The sequence below is a fragment of the Chiloscyllium punctatum genome, chromosome 24, assembly GCF_047496795.1.
Source record: "Chiloscyllium punctatum isolate Juve2018m chromosome 24, sChiPun1.3, whole genome shotgun sequence".
NCBI lineage: Eukaryota > Metazoa > Chordata > Chondrichthyes > Orectolobiformes > Hemiscylliidae > Chiloscyllium > Chiloscyllium punctatum.
This window is the reverse complement of record NC_092762.1, coordinates 16411914-16429411: the sequence shown is the minus strand read 5'-3', so window position 1 is coordinate 16429411 and position 17498 is coordinate 16411914. Positions and strand designations below refer to the sequence as shown.

The following is a 17498-nucleotide window of genomic DNA, read 5'->3' as shown; positions in this document are numbered from 1 at the left end:
GGGAAGGAGTGAGTGAGCACCCACAGAATCATATGTGTGAGTTGAATGAACCTGGCATGAGGAAAATGGGACAACACTCGCAACTAGTTAGAATCACAGAATCTAGTGGGTGCAGAAAGAGTCTATTCTGCCCATCGTGTCTGCAATGACCTGCTCACCCACCCTACCCCCATAACCCCACATTAACCATGGCTAGCCCAACCCACCTAAATTGCACACTGCGACCATGTTAGCATAGCCAATCCAGTAACGTTACACATCTGTGGGAGGGTCACAAATTACATCCAAATGCTCGGAATTGTGGATGAAGGTTCACAAATACTTGACTCTGACACAAATGCTCTGCTTTTCAAAATAAAATCAGGGGGAAACTGCAACCGGAAAGATTTCTGATTATCTCAGGAGGAAGAGAATTCAAAACACGTGCCATTGACCCAGGGGGCGCAGTGATAGTTACAGAGGTCTAGGAACCATCAGAAATGTAACAGGTTGTGAGCAAGGTGGGGGTGAGACAAGGACATGAAGACACTCTGTCACACGGCCGAAGGCAGGAGAGATTAAACAGCAGAAATGGTCGACCCCCCCCCCACCCCCCCAAAGGTCACGGGGGATAGAATTAGGGCTGGGAAAGAAACAAGGAAACAAGGTGTGCAACTGTTAAAGAAATATGTTAAAAACAGATTATAAAAGCATAGAGGGCAGAGTACACTGAAATTGTTGCTCTCAATGGTGAGTACAAAAAGCTGTAAAGCCTGGAAGCCTGGGGTGTTTACAGCCAACACATACTCAGGATTGGCCAAATGGGCTCGAACTGTGCTGTAACTTTCTGATAATTTTTTTTTCTGACATTTGTCGTTAAAGTTTGATGACGCTCGTAACTTTTCAAATTGGACTGGAGTTTAATATTCTGGAGACGTGTCAAATAAATCACATTGATCACATTCTGCAGATCTTAGTCCATTACGCTGCATGTTCCAGCATTTCAGTTACATCCATGTCCTGTCGGTGGGACAGGACATACAAGGATGGTGACGATGGTGTCTAAGTCATTGTAAGCTATGATTCTGTGCATATGATTGTGTCAGCTTGTTGCTTGACTAGTCTGCGTTCCAGTTCACCCAGTAAGATGTTAGCAGGGTGAGAAACTACAGTTGGAACTCCTCTTCTCGCCATTTCCTTTCTTTTCTCCTTTTAAAAAATTCCTTTCTCACTTACTCTCCACTTTGCAGACTCTGACACAAGTGTCAACATTGACTCATGACTTTTTTTTTAAAAGGACATGTCTCTACAAGAAAACCAATTGAGGAAAATATATTATTCTTGCATCAACTGCATTTTTAAACAAAAACAATCCTGTTCAATAAACACTCTCATTTCTTTCCCTTCAATTCTATCAAGCGAGCTATTTGATCCCTCAGTTTACCGATCTTAATAAATATCCAATCAATTTCAGACCAACATGCTTACAAAGTATTGAACCAATGTATCTGTTTAGGTTTTAGCATTAGTTATCAAGTCATTGCCATTACAATAATTGCATAATAATTGGTCTGGGTAATAAGTATACTGAGGTTCACAATTTAATTTATTGACTGTTTGAAAAATGGTACAGTATATCATTTTTTCAGGATTCTAACAGAAATTATTAAAGAATTTGCATGACAATAATTATTATATGGTTTAGTTTATCTTGCTAACAACTACAGTGAAGTTTATATTTGAATTTAATCCAATCTTCCCTCGTACCTATAAAGTAATATAAAAATCCATTTTATTTCCAATCAACACACCTACAAAAGAATCCATTATTTCTGATGCAACACGTACTGTTAAAAATATGACTTTTGCTCATTTGAATGATCTGTGTAATCCCAGCCTTATAAATTTAGAAAAACCTAATTACTTTTCCCTGCAACAATTCTTGTTTATTTTTGCATATAGCACAGTCAAATAGCAAGATGAAATTTATCATTATTCTTAAGTATGCTAATACAATTTTGAAAATCTATATGTTGCTACTAAATAAATGTTCATTTCCGTCCATCGAATATAGAACAGTACAGCACAGTACAGGCCCTTTGGCCACGATGTTGTTCCGACCTTTTATCCAACTCTAAGATCAAACTAACCAACATGCCCTTCATTTACTATCATTCATGTGCCTATCCAAGAATCGCTTCGATGTCCCTGATGGGTCTGAATCTACTACCACCACTGGCAGTGCATTCCACGCACCCACCACTATCTATAAAGAAACTATCTCTGACATCTCCCCACAACTTCGCCCATTCACCTTAAAATTATGCATTTTGTGGGGAAACGTCTTTCATTATCCACTCTATCTATGCCTCTCATCATTTTACACAAAGCTATCAAGTAAAATCTCATCCTCTTTCACTGCAATGACCAAAGCCCCAGCTCTCTCAACCTTTCTCCACAAGACATGCCCTTCCAGTCCACGCAACATCTTGATAAATCTCATCGACACCTTCTCTAAAGCATCCGCATCCAATGTGTAATGAGGTGATCAGCACCGAACACAATATTCCAAGAGTAGTCTCACCAGGGATCCATAGAGGTGCAACATAACCTCGTGGCTCTTAAACTCAATCTCCCTGCTAATGAAAGCCAACACACCATGCACCGTTTTAATAACCCTATCATCTTGGATGTCAGGTATGAGGGATCTATGGACGTGGACCCCACGATCCCACTGTTCCTCCACATTGCCAAGAATCCTGCATTTAATCTGAAAATATGCATTCAAATTTGAAATTCAAAAATGAATAACTTCACATTTTCCCCGGTTGAACTCCATCTGCCACTTCTCAGCCCAGCTCTGCATCCTGTCAATGTCCTCTAGCAACCTACCAATGCCCTCCACACTACCCACAACTCCACCAACCCTCATGTCATTGGCAAACCTCCTAACTCACCCTTCCACTTCATCATCCAAGTCATTTGTAAAAATCACAAAGAGCAGAGATCCCAGAACTAATCCCTTCAGAACATCATTGGTCACCGTGCTCCAAGCTGAAAACTATCGATGTAATCTCACCCTGTCTTCTATGGGCCAGCAAATTTATTATCTAACCAGGCAGGTTTCCCTGTATCCCATGCCTCATTACTTTCTAAATGAGCCTACCATGGGGAACCTTATCAAACACCTTGCTAAAATCCATATACACCACATCCACTACTCTGTCCTCACCAATGTGCTTGTCACATCCTCAAATAATTCAATCAGGTTTGTGAGGCATAACCTGCCGCTCACAAAGCCATGCTGACCATCTCTAATCAATCAATGCTTTTTCAAATAATCATAAATCCTGTCTCTCAGAATCCTCTCCAATAATTGCCCACAACTGATGTAAGACTGACTCATCGATGATTCCCAGGATTATCTCAATTGCCTTTCTTGAATAAGGGAATAACGTTTGCCACCCTCCAATCATCTGGTCTGACTCCGGTGGACAGTGAGGATGCAAGATCATTGCCAAAATACAGTAATCTCTTGCCTCCCTTCCCATAACAACCTAAGTTATATCCTTTCTGGACCAGGGGACTTATCTATCCCCATGACTTTTCAATATTTTCAGCACATTCTCAGACTTAACATCGACCTGTTCGACCATATCAGCCTGTTTCACGCTGTCCTCACAAAGAACAACGTCCCACTCACTCGTGAATACTGAAGCAATGTACTCATTAAGGACCTCCCCTACCCTCTCAGACTCCTGGCACAAGCTTGCTTCACTATAAGGGATAATAATGTGGAATTATGCCTCAGCACTGAATTATTGCAGTATACAATCACTCGATTACTTTGAATATTGAACTGTATTTTAACTGAGAAAACACAGTTGAATTGATTTGATTATATTTCACGTCATGCTAATGTTTATTGTATTTCGAACCACAATAAGAGTTTCATTTTTACATATATAAAACTTAAAATTCATCGCACGTTTATGTACAGAAAATAGAATTACCATCTGCTTGTTCCTTCCTCTTTCAATGACTGTTCATTTTGAATTTGTGGAAGTTGTACGTTGTTGAAAGGAAGGGAAATTGTCTTCAGCTGAATATTCACATTGAATGACTGATGCATTTTTAAATCAAAGTACAATGATCACGCAGTTTTGTCAATTTGTCTTTCAAAGAATTGTCATGAGATTCCTGTTTATTTAAGAGTATCATTCATTTATTGTATTGTTATTGTAAAATATTGTTTAATTTCCAGTCCATTACACACAGAAACTACCGAATTAATTTCCATTCAAATTACAACAATAAACGGCTGATTAGTTTTTATTTGAGAAACTACATGAAACACAATATTGCAGTCCTGCCGTCCTGAGTGGGAACATTATGAAAGGAGCCTGTGGAGCTGTGGCAGTGTCTCTATTACTAGACCCGAGGGAAGGTTTCAAATCACACCTTCAACAGAAATATAGCAAGAGCTATCTGAATGTTGATTAGAGAGTACCTAAGCACAAACTGAATTGCTATTCAATCCAACATTAGATCTGCTTTTATCTATTATATCAATCATCACAAAATCTGATACTTATCAGATTACCAGGTTACCAAGAAATATGTGTTGGAAAATTCGCTTTAGCCACTTTGCTTTTACAAAAGACTTTCATCTGTCCCTGTTTTCTCTAACTGAAAGAAATATGAAGAGGATTTTCACTTTTACGAAAAAACGGGACATGTTTCCCATATAAATTAATGCATCTTCGACGCCTTTTCAGATTATGTAAGGTTTCATAATAACGCTTTACTTTCGGATAGTGGGGATACCTGTATCTAATTCTGTGGCTTATACGTTCCTGGAGAATATTTGAAAATGCTGCAGAATTCAAGATTACGATGTCTAAATAATTAGATTGATTTTTTTTGTTGCAAAGGGGCAACTCCAAACAATTGAAACACATTAAACATTATTATCTCGTGCTATAAATTTGAAATAAAGTTGATACCTTCTTCAGTAAACTAACAATCTCTACAATCTATTACTTGTCAGTCAGTTGATTGCCTACTTTGTAACTAAATGTTGTGATTCATCTAAATATTACTCTGTCCTTTGATCAAAGTGAATTTGTAATTGTTGTTCAGTTTATGAATTGTCAGATACTTGTTTTTTTTAATTTTCCATTCACCTGTTCATTTTGACCGTAAGATTGAAATGCCTTGCAAATATTGGAGTTCGTTCATTTAAAAATAAGGTTTGCACATCTCTCACATATCTCATTTCTTGTATTATGATTCAAGAATGTTTTCTGGTGGAATTCAAGTAAATCCCAAACATTTGTTCACTTCAAATAAGGTCTTTAACACCCAGTTATCAATCTGATGTTAATGTTTCAGCTGGTTACATTGACATTGATTAGGTACTCATTCAGAGAGATCAACTGACAATTATAAACTATTTGCAGACTTATTGAATTGAAAGAAAGATTCAGACGTGCAAACATTGTTTGGAAGAAATTGCTTTTTCATTCAAATGTGTAGGCTTTTCAAGAATTCTATATCGCCTTTCACTGGTTTTCTTGTCGAGAAATCAAATTTATAATTCATGTGAATTCTAATGTGTTCGTATTTTGAAATTTGCATCAGATTTAAGAAGAAAAAGAGGAAGAATTAACATGGAAACTTCAGTGAATAGAAAGCACAGTAAATTAAATTGACAGAGGCAACCTTTCATATTATCTCTGAACATTCAGTCAAATATTTCTAATGTCAAAAGAGAGTGGTGCTGGAAAAGCACAGCAGGTCAGACAGCATTCGAGGAGAAGCAGAATCAACATTTTGTGCATGAGCCCTTCATCAGGAATCTTTTCTGATGATGGCCTAATGCCCGACAGGTTGATACACCTGCTCTTTGGATGTGCCTGCCCTTTTCCAATGCTACAGCTTTCCTCACTTTCTCCAAATATGTTTAATGAACACCACTGAATATGTTCGCATCAGCAGTTGAACAAGACCAAATTAACACATTCTTTTGCAATATTTATAGTGAAAACCTGTTTGAGAACATGCAACAAATCAGATCAAACATCTCTTGCCATTAGAACCCTTGGCCATTCATAATAAAGTATAACCATGCTTTGAACAACCAGTATGGTGTATTACTACTGAACTGAAATGCCAGGGGACAACGATTGCATTTATTGGAGGGAATGATAACCAGATCCTTTATGTGAAAATGGTGATTGATCTCAGAAACAATAAATTTTACTGTGATTATTCCACTGAACAGTAATTAGATGGTCATGAAGATATTTGTGTGGCTTAATGTGCAGTGTTTTGTGTGAACATTGATTTCAGTAACATTGAGATATTTTACAAGATTGACAATTAACAGTTAAAGATAAGTTTTAAATGCAACATTTAAAAAAATTGTCAGTTTTGTTTAGCAAAACACAATTCTAAATTTATACAATCCCTACTGTGTGGAAACAGGCCATTTGATCCAACAGGTCTACACTGACGTTCCAAAGAATAATCCACTCAGCACCATTCTGCTCTCAGATTACTGGACATTTACCCCTGACTAATGCACATAACCTACACATCCCTGAACAGAACGTGCAGCTTAGCATGGTCAATTTATCTAACCTGCATATCTTTGGATTATGGGAGAAAACCAGAACATGCAAACTCCACGCAAACATGTGGCCGAGGATGGAATCAAACCCAAGTGCATAACACTGTAAGACACGAGTGCTAACCACTGATCCTCCGTTCTCAATGTCTAACCCCATGCAAGAAGTGAGATAAGTGAGAGATGTGCAAAGTCAAATTTCAAATGAACACTCTCTGATGTTGCCAAAGCGTATCAATCTTACATTCAATATGAATAGGTGAATCGAAAACAAAAAATAGAAATCCCTGACAAATCATGAATGAACAATAATTAGAAAATTAATATGATCAAAGGGCACAACAATATTCAGATGAATTGCATTGTTTAATTACAAATTTGGGAAAGGGCTAACTAATGAATAACGGGAAGTGACATTTGTTTACTTCACTGATGAAGAAATTGACTTGCTTTTCATCTTCGTAACACTGCAGAATAGCAATTTATGTGCCTGAAATGTTTGAATTAAGCTCTTCCCAATAAAAAAAAATCAGTAAAATCACATTGACTTCTTCATCTTTAAGACTGCAACAATATCAAATACTTTCCAGGAATTTAGAACCAGCAGAATTAGTTAATTTGGTTGCTTGGGAACTCGAAGAGTAAATTAGTCATTCAATGTGATTATTCAGCTAAAGACAACATCCCTTCTTTGCAAAAAGGCTCAACTTCGAAAAATTCAAAATGCATTCTCATTGTTTAATGAAATAATACAGAAATGTTAACTCTTTTTCATTTGACTTAAAAAAACGCAGGAATTTTACATAAGTTTGTGTCATGAAAAATACTTCAATCTTATGATGATGAGAAATACAGTAAATGTTCGCATCAAAGTGAAATATATTTAAATGAATTCAATTATGTTTCTGCGGGTAAAATAAGAATTAATATAAACAATGAATGAGAGATTGCACACTATATTAGTTATTCATGTAAAGACCCGTAATTCCACATTCACAGCACGTACTGGATTGAATAATTATTAGGTATGAGCAACAACTGAATTATAAAATTCGATCAATGAATTTAGAAATAATGAGAAATCTCGTTTTGCTATGTGACTGAGGAATATGTGCAAACAAACAGGAATTATTGCAATGAAAAGTAATTGCAGGTCTGTGAATTTAAAGTCTGTGATTACAGAGATCATTCAAATAAGCAAACATCAGACATTCGCAATTAATGTTGGATGGGAAGTCCTTAGGTCCATTGTGGGAAACTTGACCTGAAAATAAAGTTTCATATTGCAGTTTTGGTACTCAGAAACAATTGGTTAAATTAAAATGTGAATCTCACTTTACTTGTTCAAAAGACTTTCTTAAATAATTGCACAATCATTATCATGACAATGACTTGATAATGTTGTTATACGAGCAATGAAAATGATTCAATATTTCAAAATAATTGCTGTTATGTTGATTGGATATTTATTAAAATTGGTAAATTGTGGAATAAAATGTAGTAACTCCCTTTATGAATTGAAGAAAAAATGAGCCATTCATTGATTATAGAAAATTTATTTCTTTATTTACTAAAAAATGAAGGTAACACAAGAAATATGAATTTCTATCAAATGGTTTCATCATAGAGACCTGTTATTTTAATTTAGATGATTAATATTATGGTCAGAGTTCAGACATTTGGGTCAGAATTTGGAAGAAAGTTAATACATAATGAAAGTGAGCATGAAAGTGAACAAATGATACAGTCAATGACATTTGGTACATAAAGGAATTATAATAATTGTTCATTATTGTACAGTGATGTTGGAATAGAAAAGACAAAAAGAATTAACATGTTCAAAACAGTTATTTTCTTACAATTAAATGAAACCAATAATCATTTTGCAAAGCACGTGATTTGGAAAAAAAACAGTCATTTACTGTGTTATATAAACTGAAAACTACTTCCATTTTGCAAAAATGGAGACTTTCCCAAATTCAAAACTTAGGTTTGCTGAATTATACAACAAAAACGGTTGTAATTTGAAATATCTCTTGCACACAAATTTAAAATAAGTAATCTTAAAGATTTTTAGAATCACAAAACGTTTGTTGTTTTCATGATTGTATTACATTCAATATCGTGATAAAGTAGAAGCATTGTTTTAAGCAACATAAATCATCTTTAACTACTGAACTGAAATAGAAGATATCAGTTGCACTTGTTGCATGGAATAGAAAACAAATTATTACTGTTGTCATTGGTTTCAGGAGCAATGAGGTACTTACTCAGGTTAATCTACTGAACAATAATCAGATGGTGATGAAAGTCTTTGTGTTGTTTTATGTGTATTGTTTAGTATGAACATTGGTTCGATAAAATTGAGATATTTACATGAATTAGGAACAGAGTGATAATTGGGTGCGAATGATCTGATTTAAAATCAGACAGTTTTTGATATTTACGAGGATTGCTGAACGAAACGTTCTTAAACCATCATGCAATCAATGGGATAAGTGAGAGATATGCAAATTGAACTTTCAAATGAACACACCCTGATATTTTCACACCATTTCAATGTCACATTCAATATAAATAGATGACTGGAAAGCTAAAAACAAATCTCGCAATTCATAAACTGACCAATAACCAAAAATTGATAAATAATAGCAAGTGACATTTGTTAATTTTACTGAACAAGTAATTGATCTTTTCTCATATTATATAGCAGTGGAACATAAAATTCTGTGTTGTTTTAACTAAGGTCTACAGAACAAGAGAAAATTAATGACTATCATGACTGCATATTTCAGCTTTATGACTGCAACATTCTCAAATATTTTCTCAGGAATATTGATTGAGTGGAATTAGATACATTTTGCTATGAGTGACTAGAAGAAAGTATATCGCAGGTACTGTGATTATTGGAATGGACGATGATACCTCCAAATAATCTACTGATATTGTGATTGGATATACAGTAAGTGTCAGAATCAAAGCAAATTATAATCAAATCAATTCAAGGATGTTTCCAAGTTTAAAATAAATACAATATTCACAATGATTGAGAGATTGTACATTGTAATGTCCTTGCAGTATTTATTGTACAGAAGCATAATTCCACATTTGTACCCCAAACTAGATTGCACAATTATTAGATATAAGATATATTAGCAACAAATGGATTTTAAAAATATATATTCGTGAATTTGAGAATAGTGAGATATCTCATCTTGATATTAGACTGATTAATATGTAGAAATGAAGAGTAATATCGCAGGGAAAAGTAATTGGAGTTCTCTGAATTTCAAAGGCTGAGATAATTGTTATATTTCACCTGAGCCAAAATCAGACATTTACAAAGAATTTTGCAAGGGATATTATTGGTCGTTTGGTATGTGCATGGGCCTGAACAAATAGGTATTAATATAGTAGCATTGACAATAAGAAATAATGAATGAAATTTTCAAAAAACACTGCATTTTTACAAAGTCTATGTTAAATTGCTGTGCAATTATTGTAATTGATCATTGCTTTCAGAATCCTGACAGATAAATTGACTTAATATTTTGAAAACACTTTGCTCTGATGTTGATTGGATGTTCATTAAGATTAAGAAACTGAAAATTAAAGCATAAAACTTAGCTGGATGGTGTGAAAAAATCATTCAGCAGCAATTGAAAAAAATGATTTTGTTTAAAAATGCAGGCAATGCAAGATTTATATGGTTTGAATAGTTTTCTTGAAGAGTCATGTCAATTTTGTTGATGTAATTTTTACCACAATAAATGTTCTGATATTTATTTCAGAATTAGGAGGAAAAGAATTAGGCCATAAAAGTGACTATTATTGTGAACAAAACACAGAGTCACTGACATTTGATACGGAAAGGAATTCTCATAATTGTGTGATTATTGTTCACTGACATCTAATATGGGAGGAAAAGGAGAATTGTCAACATTTCCAAGCAATTTTTTTCTTATAATGGAATGAAAGTAAAAATAATTTTGGAGGGCAATTTGTTTGAAAAAAGGAAACTGTCATTTCATATGACATTTGAGCTGAAGACTCGTCCCCGTTTCCCCCATCGTAGTCTTTACAATAATTTAAAACTTAGTGTTGGTTGAACAAAAGAACAAATTGATATAATCGAAATGTTTTCTTGTACACCAAAAAAAAGTAAGTGTAAAGCAATTTTATCATGAAAATTATATCGCTCTGAATGTAATCATTTCACACACAATAAATGTATGTGTTGAATTGAAATGTCATCATAGCTGTAGAATTGTTTTCACTGGCAGGGAATGAGGACACAGGAGGCAATCTGAGCTCAGGAATGTGGAAGATGTTTACTCATGCAGCAACCAGTTAATGAAGGGATCGTCCCCCGAGGCCCATCTCGGAAGGGAGATCCATAACACACTGTAACATGTACAGTAAAAAGCAGCATTTTTATGGACATTCTGCATCACAATGGCCACATGCAATGTGATTACAGCCCTTCCCTCCTCATCCAGCCACCCAATTGAAACACATAATCGCAGATGAGCATTCTAATGGACATCCCCAGATTCATATTGGGATCTTTCCATGTATCTTACTGACTTAGATTCCAAAGTTATTCCTGAACTCCCTCGGGCCTCTCAGGATACCTTACCAGCTGGGACATTTTGAGTTCTGCCATTCATTTAATTTTATTTTATCAAAGCCAATTACTCCTCATATCGTTCACTGTCTTAATTATATATGTACAAAGAAATAGAAAAGACAGTTGATTTTCGCTTACTTGCTATAAGATTAGTAATATGACTTGTGTTATAAAGTTTGTTATATTGTGTAAAATTATACAGCTACTCTTTCTGTCAGGACTTTATAATTAATGAGCAGTCAACATCATTCCGTGAAGTTAATTCCTAAAACTAGCTAACTTCAACTCCCAGTCTAAATGCTTTTTCCATAATGTTTTTAGGAGGCATTGGTTACATATATCAAACCTATGTTGCAAATTTCCCCTATTATACTCAAGAATCTGTAATTAGAACCTATATTTAATATTCTGAGTAACTGTAAAATAATAACTATATCTGACAATAGCTGTTTAGTGAGTTAACTGTGCTGCACCCTGCAGATTCTGTTTATTCATTTACTGGGACAATTATCCTTTCAATTATGAAGATCAGGATTGGTCATTTGTCTGTATGTCGGCATGCTCTTATCAAGAAATGTCAAAATGCTGTCGTCCTGGCGTTGGAGTAGGTCCATTGGTAGTGTGCTTTCTTTTAATTTAAGGCTGGAACAGAATGTTAGTCGAGTTTATCACCCCCCTGACACCTTGTATTTTAGTTCGAAGGTAGGCTGCCTGTATTTAAATGTCAGGCATTTTGTATGAGCCAATATGGACCATTCTATTCCAGGTGGGGGCAGGCCATGCCCAGAACAGTAAATCAACTAAGATTCAAGTATTAAAATAAAAATCACCATTCACTACCATTGGTTTCTGTACAATGCAAGACGTTTACGTTTCTGAGCCTTAATTTCACACTTAAAGCTGGATAGACTGGATTTGATCAATTCTTAAATATTAGATACAAGCAACAATTAATCTTAAAAACATTTCATAGCAAATTTAAAAATGATTAGAAATCTCATATAGCTGCCCGTCATGTGTAAAAATGAGCAGCATTTATTGGAGTGTAAAACAGCAGCTGCAGGGTACAGCCCAGTTAACTCACTAAGCAGGTATCATGACAACAGAAAAGTTCATTTGTCAGAAATAGTTATTATTTTACAGTTACTCAGAATATTAAATATAGGTTCTAAGTACAGATTCTTGAGTATAATAGGGGAAATTTGCAACATAAGTTTGATATATGTAACCAATGCCTACTAAAAACATTATGGAAAAAGCATTTAGACTGGGATTTGAAGTTAGCTAGTTTTAGGAATTAACTTCACGGAATGATGTTGACTGCTCATTAATTATAAAGTCTCTTAATATGTAAGGCCGAATATTAATCCAATGAATTCTGGGAACATTCAGATGAGAAGGGAACAGATATTATCTGTGAGTGTTGGATAGGGAATCATTAATTAGTTTGTGTTTGTGTTATCCTGGAATAAGAGAACTATTATTCTTCTTTTAATATTGACACTAAGAAATAATGGATTAAATTAAAATGTGAATTTGATGATGTTTGTTACAAAACCTAAACTGAATTACTATGTGATTTTTGGAATGGCAATGAATTGATAATTAATTTTAGAACTTTGGCAAAATAAATGATTCAATATTTTCAAATGGATTTGCTCTGATGATGACTCGATATTTCTTCATCTGTCAGCTGAGAATGCAAATTCTGCCATGATGACATGGAAAGACATTAGACATTCAGTGAACGTTAATCAGAAATGGTTTGTCATTCAACATTCTCAGATCTTCAAGATTTCTATATTTGGTTTCTCTACTTTTCTTCTGGAGAAATATAATATATAATAAGAACAAATTCTGCATTGTGTTTAATTCATACAATTTTTCATATCATCAATATTTAGACATTTGAGTCAGAATTATAATGAAAATAAGTCAATAAGGAAGATTTATTTTCACAGAAGCATACAGTCAACAGCATTTATCAACGTATTTGTTTCAATATTGTCTCTGAATAAACGGTTAAATATGTTTAATGGGGATCTGTTGACAATGTAATGAACCACAATATCATTTTTATCATAATTTTTGGATTGGAAATTTATCAGAAAAAAAATCTTACATTCAGGACTTGCTTCATCTCGATACATGTTACACGTGGTATCCTCAGGCATAAGTAATAAGGTGTTATCAATAATCTGGGAAAGACGTAGTGTGTAAATTATAATAAGGTGTCTCTTACATATGTCTGGATCTGGTGAGACTGTGATGTTTGCTATGATTATTCATCCTGAAAACAATAAGACACGTACAAAGTGTTTTTCACCGAACAGTAATTAGGTGGTCTTGAAGACCATTACAAGTACTTTGATTTCAATAATGTTGAGCTGATTTCCATGATCTGGGAAATGTTTCACAACATTTTACCAAAATTCTGGATTGTAAGCATTCAATGAGTATTGTGTAAACACCCTTCACTTGTCGTCATTCTCAAGTGAGGTGTCTAATGACTCAGGCACTGGCTGGAAGTCAAGGTGCCAGGAAGTCTGCTTCAACCTCTCCAAAACACAGCTCTTGGGCTGGTTGTAACAGGATCTACCGAACCTTTCTGAGCTCTTTGACTGGGCTTTCCACTGTTTTCTGGAGCTGGTTACTTTGTCTTCTGTTTCCTTTCATTTGACCTTTTTAGCTCTGCTTTCCCCAGCTGTGGGAATATTTAGAATGCTCAATTATGGGCCACAGGTCACTTGACCTTAGCAGACAGATAAAATATGGTTCACTTATTGTTGTAATAACGAATTGAGAATGAATCTTTGCATTTTAACAAATAAAATGCTTCAATTTTATCAGTGGTTTACAATGACATTGATTAGATAGTCATTAAGAGAGATCAACTGACAATGATAAGCTATTTGCATGATTAATGAATTGAAAAAGGATACAGACGTACAGAGATTTTTTTGGAAGGCATTGCTTTTTCATTCTAATATCTTTGTTGTTCAAGAGGTCTATGTAGGTGTTCATTGGTTCTCTTGTCCAGATGCTACTTTATAATTCATATTGCTTTTATTGTGCCCAGAGTTTTGAGATTTGTATCAGATTAAGAAGAAAACGAGGAGCTATTAAAATGAGAACTTGAGTGAATAGAAAGCACAGTAGATTTAAATTACAGAGGAAACAGAGAGTATTTGCTCCAAATAAGCAAATTTTTTTTATGTCGAAAGTGTGGTGGTGGAAAAACACAGTAGACCAGGCAGCATCCATAGAGCCGGAGATTCCCGATGAAGGCTTATGCCTGAAACATGGTTTCTCCTGCTCCTCAGATGCTGCCTGACATTCTGTGCTATTCCAGCACCACATTATTTACTCTGATCTCCAGCATCTACTTTCCTCACTTTCCAAATATTTGTAATGGACATGAACTGAAAATGTTAGCCTCGGCAGTTGAACAAAACCAAATTTACACTTTTTTGTGCAATATTTGGATTGAAAATTGTTTGTGATCATACAACACATTAGGACATATGAACACCTCTTCCGTTAGAATCCTTTGCCATTCATAATAAAGAATAACCACTGCTTTGAACAACCAGTATCGTGTGTAATTACTGAACTGAAATACCAGAGGACAACTTCTGCATTTATTGGAGGGAATGATAACCAGATCCTTACTGTGGCAGTGGGGATTGATCTCAGGAACAATCAGATAGTTACTCTGATTATTCCACTGAACAGTAATTAGATGGTCATGAAGACCTTTGTGTGGCCTCATGTTTAGTGTTTTGTGTGAGCAATGATTTAAAAAATATTGAGATATTTTACAAGATTTAGGAACACTGATAATCAAGTGTTAAAGGTATTAACTAAAGTCAACTTTTAAAAAGTTAGAATTGCTTAGAGAAACGCAATTAAACTATTGTAGAAATCCTGTTAGCACAGTGTGGTAACAGGTCATTTCGTTTTAAAAAATGACCCTCCAAAGAGTAACCCAGCCAAACACTTTCCCAACCATATTCCTCTACATTTACTGCTGACTAACATACACATCCCTGAACACAATGTGCAATTTATTATGGTCTGCTCACCTAACCTTACACATCTTTGGATTGTTGGAGGAAACCACAGCAAAGTCACATAGACTTGGGGAGAATGGGTGAAGTACGCAAAGACAGTCACCGAGGATGGGATCAAACCGAGATCCCTGGCACTGTGAGGCAGCATTGTTAATGACTGAGCCACTGTGCAACTACATGCAATAAGTAAAATCAGTGAAAGGTATGCAAAGACAAATTTCAAATAAACACCCTCCGCTATTGTCAAAGCATGTAAAGTTTACATTCAATACGAATAGATGAATGGAAAAGAAAAAAAATTCCAAGAATTCACGAATGAAAAATAATTAGAAATTTAATTTGATCAAAGGTCATTCCAATATTTAGATGAATTGCAATTTTTAATAACAAATGTAGGTAATTAGCTGACTAATGAATAATTGGAAGTGGCATATGTTTACTTTACAGACGAAGAAAGCGACTTGTTTTCCACCCTTGTAACACAGCAGAATAAAAATGTGAATGTCCGAAATGTTTGAATCGAGCTCTTTCGAACAAAAAACGAATCACTTATGATCACTTAGCTTTTTACCTTTAAGACCGCAACATTCTCAAATATTTTTCAGGAATTTAGAACCAGCAGAACTAGTTAATTTCTTTTCTTGGGAACCCGAAGAAGAGAATAAACAGCAGATACTGTGAAGAAGTCATTCAATGCGAACATTCAACTGAAGACAACATTCCTTCTTTCTAAAAATGTTCAACTTTCAAAAATTCTAAATTTATTGTCATTGTTTATTGAAACAATAAAGAGATGCTGATGCTTTTTCATTGGATTTTGTTGCATGAAAAATGCTTAAGTCTTAAGTGTTAGCATTGAAGTGAAATATATTTACATTAATACAACTATGTTTCAACAGGTAAAATAAATATTGATTGTTACAATGAATGAGAGATTGTACACTGCAATACATATGAAGAATTAACATGATTCAATATTTCAAAAGCACTTTACTGTGATGTCGATTGAATATTTATTAAGATCAGTGAACTAAGGAATAAAACATAGTAGCTAGCTTTACGTATTAAAGAAAAAATGAGACATTCAGTGATTATTGAACAAAATTCTTTTCTGAACTCAAAAATATATGCAATATACAAATTGCGAATTTCTTTCCAATCGGATTCCTTGTAGAGATGGTACGTTGATTAATATTATAATCAAAGTGTCAGAATTAGTAAGAGAATTAATAGATCATTAAAATGAGCATGAAACTAAACAAACAATGAAGTCACTGCTGGGTGGTATATGAAGCGATTGTAATAATTGTGTCATTATTGTACAATGATGAATAATGTTGGAATTGAAACAACAAAAAATTCAACACTTCTTTTCTTACAATGCAATGAAAGCAATAATCATTTTGGAGCATGCATGATTGGAAAAAGCAGTCTTTTAATATGACATATAGTGGACTAACTTTTTTGCAAAACTGTAAGAAGTTCATAAATTCAAAATGTAGCGTTTGTTGAATTTGCAACAAAAATGGTTATAATTTGAATTATCTTTTGCACACACACAACAGAAGAGGAGCTTAAAGATTGGTAGAATATTTTTAAAAAATGTTTCCAGTGTTATTGTATTACAGTCAATATCCATGATAAATTAGAATTATTGGTTTAAACAACATAAATTGTCATTAACGATTGAACTGAAATATAAGATATCAAATGCACTTACTGCATGGACGAGTAAACAAATGCTTACTGTTGTCATTAGTCTCAGGAACAATAAGATACTCAGGTTATTCCACTGAACAGTAATTAGCTGATGATGAATATCTTTTTGTCACTTTATGTGCACTGTTTTGTGTGAACATTGACTTCAAGAAAATTGAGATATTTACATGAATTAGGAATAGATTGGTAATTGGGTGTTAAGGATCTTATTTAAGATTAGACTTTTTAAATAGTTGATAGAATTGCTGAGCAAAACACACTTCAGACAACATACAATAAATGAGATAAGTGATTGTGAGAAATGAAGTTCAGTCACTTCAATAACTTCAGTCCGGAACAAGACCTGAATCAGTAGTATCGTTTATTACGCTGTTGCAAGAGGGGTGTGGTTTCCACTGTCCACAAGGCACACACACACACTGAATTTAACGAGTACACAATATTTATGTCATTCGTTTCTCTTCCC

At 34.5% G+C, this 17498-nt stretch overlaps 1 long non-coding RNA gene across 6 annotated transcripts in view; it reads left to right on the top strand.

Moving 5' to 3' along the window:
• Nucleotides 1-16123, top strand: part of LOC140494449 (uncharacterized) — a 40764-nt gene extending 24641 nt beyond the window's left edge. For 2 of the 6 annotated variants that reach the window (XR_011963983.1, XR_011963984.1), the window contains one exon: nucleotides 9441-10304. This is a non-coding gene — a long non-coding RNA (uncharacterized lncRNA). Of the gene's footprint in view, nucleotides 1-5622; nucleotides 6411-9440; nucleotides 10305-10893; nucleotides 11477-15760; nucleotides 15893-15918 lie in introns of those variants that run through there. The other 4 variants (XR_011963985.1, XR_011963986.1, XR_011963988.1 and 1 more) reach the window with 4 other exon arrangements.
• The last annotated feature ends 1375 nt before the right edge of the window (nucleotides 16124-17498 follow it).